This window comes from Saimiri boliviensis, chromosome 3 (genome assembly GCF_048565385.1).
Source record: "Saimiri boliviensis isolate mSaiBol1 chromosome 3, mSaiBol1.pri, whole genome shotgun sequence".
In the NCBI taxonomy this organism is placed as follows: domain Eukaryota; kingdom Metazoa; phylum Chordata; class Mammalia; order Primates; family Cebidae; genus Saimiri; species Saimiri boliviensis.
The window spans coordinates 115,319,720-115,327,742 of record NC_133451.1 but is presented as its reverse complement, the minus strand read 5'-3'; positions in this window follow the sequence as shown (position 1 = coordinate 115,327,742).

Sequence of the window (8,023 nt, the reverse complement as noted above, 5' to 3'; positions counted from 1 at the left end):
TAATGAACCATGAAAATCTTTAATTATTAAGACAATTACAATAAAGTGACAAAAAGAGCAACTTCTTTTTTTTTTTTTTTTTTTTTTGAGACGGAGTTTCACTCTTATTACCCAGGCTGGAGTGTAATGGCATGATCTCGGCTCACTGCAACTTCCGCCTCCTGGGTTCAGGCAATTCTCCTGCCTCAGCCTCCTGAGTAGCTGGGATACAGGCACGCGCCACCATGCCCAGCTAATTTTTTATATTTTTAGTAGAGACGGGGTTTCACCATGTTGACCAGGATGGTCTCGATCTCTTGACCTCGTGATCCACCCGCCTCGGCCTCCCAAAGTGCTGGGGTTACAGGCGTGAGCCACCGCGCCTGGCCAAAAGAGCAACTTCTAATAGAAATGATCTCCCTCACATAGAGATAGCAAGCTCTTGACATACACCGTCAGAAAAACTACTGATCTTATCAATAGGAGGGGCGATCTTAGAGGATATACCGTCAGAATTCAGTGGAACTAAGATAAGAAGATACTTTATTGGTTCTCACTGCTGTCATCGTTCGAATTACTACAATCTCATTAACATCATCACTGCCAATTGATGACTACTCACTATATACCAAGCAATGTGCTAAGAACTTTTCATGTGTGATCATATTATTGTGTGTTTTCTTCAGAAGACAAACATCATGGCAATAATATTTTTGAGATAAGTTACCTAGCGAATTTTCGTTTTCAGTAATTCTCAAATCTCAGTTGCCTCACAGTATCCTCCATTCATAGACTCAATTCACCAAAATGTGCCTCCGATTATAGCTTCCTTTTCTTCCTCAGCTTTTTCCTCTCTTTCCCCTTCCTGCCCCACTTCCACCTTGCCCAGTCTGTCCTCTCTTGGTCCCTATCTCCAGCTGCTGCAGTAACCAAGAGCTAGGACAGAGATTCCTTCAAATGCTGTTACAAACACAAGGTAAAAAGCAGTCAAGGAAACATAATGGGTTTAAGGGGAGCAACCACCAGGTAAAGAAATGACCCTGAGTGCAATTATAGCATGTCAAACGGGTGAAGGGACAGACAGAAACAGGGAGCACCTACCTTGGGTAGGATGTTGAGGGAAGGCCTCACTGAAAAGATGGGGAGGTACTCCAGCCCAAAGGATAAGAAGTGGCCCAACTTGCCAAGACTACAGTGGTCAGACTGATGATGTTCCTGGGAATACTGCTCCTTCCAGGAGATATATATGTATATATATATATATATATATATATATTCATTCATATATGTGTATACTTATTCATATTTATATATATACACATATTCATATTCATATATATGCATACATATACATAGCCTCATTCTTACAAAATCAGTAAGAAGGAACAATTATTATGCTAATTTTCCAAGTGGAAACTGAGGTTCTCAGATGTTAAGTAATTTGCCCAAGGTTGCACAAGTAATAAAGCCAAGATTTAAACTAGATCTATGAATTCAGACCCATGCTTCATCACCGTCCACTGCAGCTTCCACAGGAATTAAGAACCTACATGATAAACCAGTGTTACATTAGGCCCAGAAAAGCATGTACCAATTTATTTGAAAACATTCAGGAAAAACCCTGAAAAACTGCTTGAACGCCTAATCATATAAGAAATCCTCAAAGCCATCTCAAGCTCTCTGGGGAAAAGCTTTGCCTCGGTTGTCTCAATCATGAAGTTCAAGATGAGTGGGATTTGGGACAGTATGAAAGAGCATGGTGAATGAAATTCTGTGTCAGTCCTTCTCCCCACTGCCTGCAGTCAGCTGCCTGCCATTCTTGCTGGGGAAAGAGGGCTTTGCTAAACTTGCTCCTGGCCAAGCTTATCAATTGCTGATTGTCCACTGTGCAGTAACAGAAGCCCAGACAATCATCCCTCTGGGAGGTGCATTCCTGCCTAAGTGCCTTCAGTTTGGAATCTGTGTTTGTGGCAACTACTGTTTTCTACAGATGACTGCCACCGCACCTCCTGTGCACATGCATTTCTATGATATGACCTTGCCACACTTCCATCAAGAGGTAGAATCCATCTCTTCACCTCCTTGACTCTGGGCAGGCACTGTGATTTCTTTGACCAAGAGAATAGAACTGATGGGATACTGCAGGAGTTTGGGCCGCAGACCTAAGGTCTCACAGTTCCCAATTCTGCCTCATGGAAGCCAGCCACCATGTAACAAGTGCAACTATTCTGGGATCATCATATTGTGAGGAAGCTCAAGCTAGCCACATGGAGTGGGTGTGCAGACAGTACTGCTGGCCAATCCCCAGCTGTTCTCGGCAGCCCAACCCAGGAACCAGACACAAGAGTGAAGGAGACATTCCAGCCCCAGCAGACACCAACTATGGAAGAGCTGAGGCCCCAGATCGATGGCCCCAACTGAGCTGTCCCAGACATCTCTGGCCATTCAAGTCATCCCAGTTGAAACTTCCAACTTTGGGTAGCAAAGCTAAGCCATCCCACTTTGCCCTGCTTGAGTTCCTGATCCACAGCATTGTAAGCATAGTAAAATGGTGGCGATTTTACATCACCACGTTTTGGGGTGATTGATTACACAGAACTAGATAATCGTAATACCATTGTTTTTATATGCATGCTACATGTGGAACTATGATTTATAAGAATCCAGGCAGGAAATAATATTTTAATGACATGCTGATTATGTATCTATGGAGAGTCAGCTTTTATAAAGAAAAAAGTATATCCTCCTATATTATTTTGATAGCACAGTATTGTAGATGGGTGACCTTCTCTGCCATGTCACAACGCAGCATGAAAGCCCTCGTCAGAAGCCAGGCTATGCCTCTGAACTTCCCAGATTGCAGAACTATAAGCTAAATAAACCTCTCCTCTTTATAAATGACTCAGTCTCAGGTATTCTGGTAGACTCATAAGTAAGTAATTCCAGGCACCAATTGAATATGTGTGAGAAACAACAGCATCTGCACAAAAAACCCTTAGTGTTGTCAGGCACATGCCTGTAATCCCAGCTACTCAGGAGGCTAAGGTAGGATAATTGCTTGAGCCCAGCAGTTCAAATCCAGCCTGGGCAACATAGCAAGACCTCCATATATATATATATATTTTAAAAAGATAAAATTTAAAAAATTAAAACCTGGCTCATCCCTGTAATCCCAGCATGTTGGAAAGCCAAGGTGGGAGGGTCAGCTGGGCCCAGGAGTTTGAGATCACCTGGAAAATGTGATGAGACCCTGTTTCTAAATTAAAAAAGAAAAAATGCATCAGGCATGGTGGCATACACCTGTAGTCCCAGCTACACAGAAGGTTGAGGCCGGATCACCTGAGTCTGAGAGGTTGAGGCTGCAGTGAGCTATGATCATGCCACTGCACTTCAGCTGGGTGACAGGGTGGGACCCCGTCTCAAAAAAATAAAAATAAAAACCGTACTTCAGTAGGAAGCCAGAATTTCCACAGAACTTCTATAACCATGGGGGTGACCATTTATTCTAATTATAAGATTTCTAAAAGATTCTTTCAATAATAATCCAACCTTAATTGTGTCATAACACTTATACAGTATTAGTGATTTTTTTTTTCATGCTTATGACTGTATGTTTACCTACAAGCAGGAATCTATCAATTGTTGAACCTTCAATTATGTGTCTGCTACCGCTTATCCCAGATAAATAATAAAAATAGCTAGCATTGTTATGGTGCTTCCTGTGTGTCATGCAACATGCTAAGCACTTCATCTATATTCACTTATTTAATCCGCACAGCAGCCCTATGGGATAGACACTCTTGTTATCCTAATTTTACAGATGAGAAACTGATTCACAGAGAATTAAGCAACATGTGGAGGATCTCCAATGTGGAATCACTGCTGTGGTTTGGATGAGTTGTCTGTCCCCACCAAAACCCATGTTGAAATTTGATCCCCACTGTGGTGGTATTGGGAGGTGTCTGGGTCCTGGGGGCAGATTTCTCACGAACGGCTTGGTTTTATTCCCATAGTAGGGAGTGAATTCTTTCTCCAGTAAGACAGAATTAGTTCTCTCAGGAGTGAATTCATTCCCATGACAGCAGTTGTTATAGAGTGAGATTCTTTCTCCTATTGGGTCTTCCCGTGTATCTGCTTCCCCTTTGACTTCTCTGCCATGTCATGAAGCAGCATGAAAGCCCTCACCAGAAACCAGGCTACATCCTTCGACTTCCCAGACTGCAGAACCATGAGCTAAATAAACCTCTTCGCTTTACAAATGACTCAGTCTCAAGTATTCTGTTAATAGCAACACTAAATGGACTAAGACAGTCACCAAGCCATGATTCAGGCAGTCTGGTTTCAGACTTTGTGTTCTTAACAGCTACATTGTGAGATCCCTTGCAGTGGTTTTTTGTTTTTTTTTTTTGAGACGGAGTTTCACTCTTGTTACCTAGGCTTGAGTGCAATGGCACAATCTCGGCTCACCGCAACCTCCGCCTCCTGAGTTCAGGCAATTCTCCTGCCTCAGCCTCCTGAGTAGCTGGGATTACAGGCACGCGCCACCATGCCCAGCTAATTTTTTTGTATTTTTAGTAGAGACGGGGTTTCACCATGTTGACCGGGATGGTCTCGATCTCTTGACCTCATGATCCACCCGCCTTGGCCTCCCAAAGTGCTGGGATTACAGGCTTGAGCCACCACGCCTGGCCTGTACTGGTTTTTAAAGAGTTTGTGATGGTCTAGTGATTGTAGCCACATAGGTGCGAATCACTTACTCTGATGATATTGGCTATCTCTTGTGGTTGAGAATTCATATGATATTGAAAACACTACCAAGGTATATCCCGTATATCACTTCTTCCCACAACCTACCAAAGACACCTTAGTGAGGATTCTAGACTGCTCTATCCTACAGGGAAGACTTTTTGACTGCCTGAGCCACTTTCTCAAAGTGGCTTGAAATGCTACTAGAAGTTTATCTAGACTGATTCCTCACTAAATTTTCCCAAAAGAATTCATCTTTTCTGGTAGGAAGTTTAACAGTGCCCCTATCAGTGAAAGCTCATGTGGTCTAACATTTAACTGCAGGTGGGTTTTGAGATGCTTCTGAATAATGCCTCTGTTGACATTTCCTGAGCCATGACCCCTCTCTATGCATACAGCACTGGCCCTGGCACTTCAACTGCAATGGAAGAAGCTCATCCCACTTCAAAACCAAATTTCAAAGAGCCGTGTGCAAATTATATGTTTCTTTGTCTTCAGTTTTTATTCGTGGTTTATTTTCGTTCAATTCCTGTACCTGTGCACAGCAACAATTAAGAATAGAAGCCAATCTAGCATAATACTTTTCCCCACTAAAATATTTGACTCTTTTCCTGCTTGTTATCGTAAACCCAACCCACATTTCATGCTAAATTCATTTTTGTTTGAACAAAAATTCCACCAGCCAAACTAAATCATTGAAATGTTGACAGTATTGGATGTCCATATCATTAGCGAGCATGTCTCCGGCTCTAACTCTCAGTGACTGGAAGCTGCTAAATCTTGCTCCCATTCATCAAGAATCACGTATAAGACAACTATTATATTCTAGGCAGTGAGCTAACAGCTGGACAAAGAGAAATAGCTTTAACCTGGCCCTTGTTTGGAGGGGGCGTATAGTTTAAAAAGAAACAGACAAGTCATCCCCCTAAAATGAAGTTATATTGATTGAGGGAATGGTAGAAACATGTATGTGCTGCAGAGGAACAGAGAGGAGAGAGGAGCATCAATGGAAGGAGTGGCTCCTTAGAAATGGGAAGGGGGAGCAAGGGAAGACTGCTTCTGGTGGGTGACATTGAGCTAACATGTAAGAGAGGAGCGCCTGTGGAATGGTACTGATGCATCACATGGAGCTCTTCCCAATCGAAGGATCCTGATCCACTGCTAAGTCTCTATCCCTGGGAAGTACGTCATAAGAAAATGCTTAACACTGCAGTGTCCGTTTGGAATGGATTCCTTTGTATTTATTTTAAAGTTAGAGTAGGGTCAAAGTTTCTTCAATAATAATTTTACTCCCATTCCTTTGCATATTGCTGGCTTTATTAAGTAAGGAAAGAAACGGGGGACTTGCAACTACCCTGCTGGGATATTTATATTTCACAGTACTCTCACGAGCCTGTGTCCTTCACATAAGTGACATCCTCCATGAGGGCCGTGGTGGAAAAAAACAGCATGACAAACTTGCTGTCATACATACTATACTGTCATGATTTTCATAAGTATTTAGATGGACATAGATATACCTTCTTGCTACTTGATGTGAAATAGCAATCGCTGATATTAGTAACAAAGGTACATGGCAAATAAACATAACTTTTAGACGTGCTTGTCTCCTCACTGGAATAGCAGCACTTCATTATCTGTTGATCTTTTAAATGTAATTGCCAAGTTCTACCCTTGATTCTGTCTCCCCCAAAAAGGAATTGAACACTCAGTGTCTGAGGTCTCCAGCAGTGGAAATTATAACCTGCCAGGAACCCGCCATCTTGCCCGAAATACATATTCTCAAGTGAACAGGCCCTCCCTCCTCTGAGATCACTGCAGATGGCAGATTTCCAAAAGGAAAAAAAAAAAAAAAAAAAAAGACCAGCTAAAAATAGGCAGTTTTAGGAAAACGCCATGACTAATCAGATAACTCCTATCTGAAACATGCAGATATCAAAACATGTAAAAAGGCAGAAACACAGTCACTCATAAGAGAAAGAATAATGACTTAATGACTTAATACATGTTCTAGTTTTTGTTTGTTTGTTGTTAGTTTGGTTTGGTTTGGTTTGAGATAGAGTCTCCCTCTGTTGCCCAAGCTGGAGTACAGTGGAACTACCTAGTTATTAAAAAGTAGAACTTCAGCTGGGTGCAGTGGCTCATGCTGTAATCCCAGCACTTTGGGAGGCTGAGGCAGGCAGATTGTGAGGTCGGGTGATCGAGACCACCCTAGCTAACATAGTGAAACCCCATCTCTACTAAAAGTACGAGATTTAGCCAGACATGGTGGTGCGTGTCTGTAGTCCCAGCTACCTGGGAGGCTGAGGCAGGAGAATCACTTGAACCTGGGAGGCAGAGGTTGCATTGAGCCAAGATCATGCCACTGAACTCCAGCCTGGGCAACAGAGGGGCACTCTGTCTCAAAAAAAAAAAAAAAGTAGAATTTCAAAATCATCTATACTGGGTATTCAGTTATAGATTCTTATGATATTTTATGCTTAATGATTTTAGATGTGACCGACCACAGCTTTGAAAAACATTATGTATAATTGATTTTTCCAGATGATCCAAGATAAAGTCACTAGATATTTATCTAGAAGACTAGACATAGACTTGTAGACATTTATCCTGTGTATTCCAGATGGAAAAATACAGATGTCTACTTTTTCAAATATATTTGAAGTGCTTTATTTGTAATTTTTCACATTTTTTTATATTATTAATGGATACTGTCTTGTTCATTGAGAAGAGCAAAATGCGTAGCACGTCAGTAAGACCATCTGTAACAGTTATTGCAAATCTTGGTGTCTGCTCAGCTCATCACTTCTTATTTTTTTGAGACAGAGTCTTGCTCTGTCACCCAGGCTGAGTACAGTGGCACAATCTCGGTTCGCTACAATCTCCGCCTCCCAGGTTCAAGCGATTCTCCTGCCTCAGGCTCCCAGCTAGCTGGAATTACAGGTATGCTCCCTCACACTCAGCTGATTTTTGTATTTTTAGTAGAGACGGGGTTTCACCATGTTGGCCAGGCCGGTCTCGAACTCCTGACCTCAGGTGATCTGCCCTCCTCGGCCTCCCAAAGTGCTGGGATTACAGGTGTGAGCCACTGCACCTGGCCTCATCACTTTTAATTTATCCTATTTATCCTGTTTAAATATTTTGAAAGGGTATAAATATAATTTTAAAAAGTAATTGGATAAGCACTCCATGTCTAAAATTGTATTTCACATCAGAATAAAATATATACAAAAGCAGCATGTTTTCAGAGGAAACATGTTATCAAGAAAAATTGGAAATAGAAGGTGTTTAGGCCTTT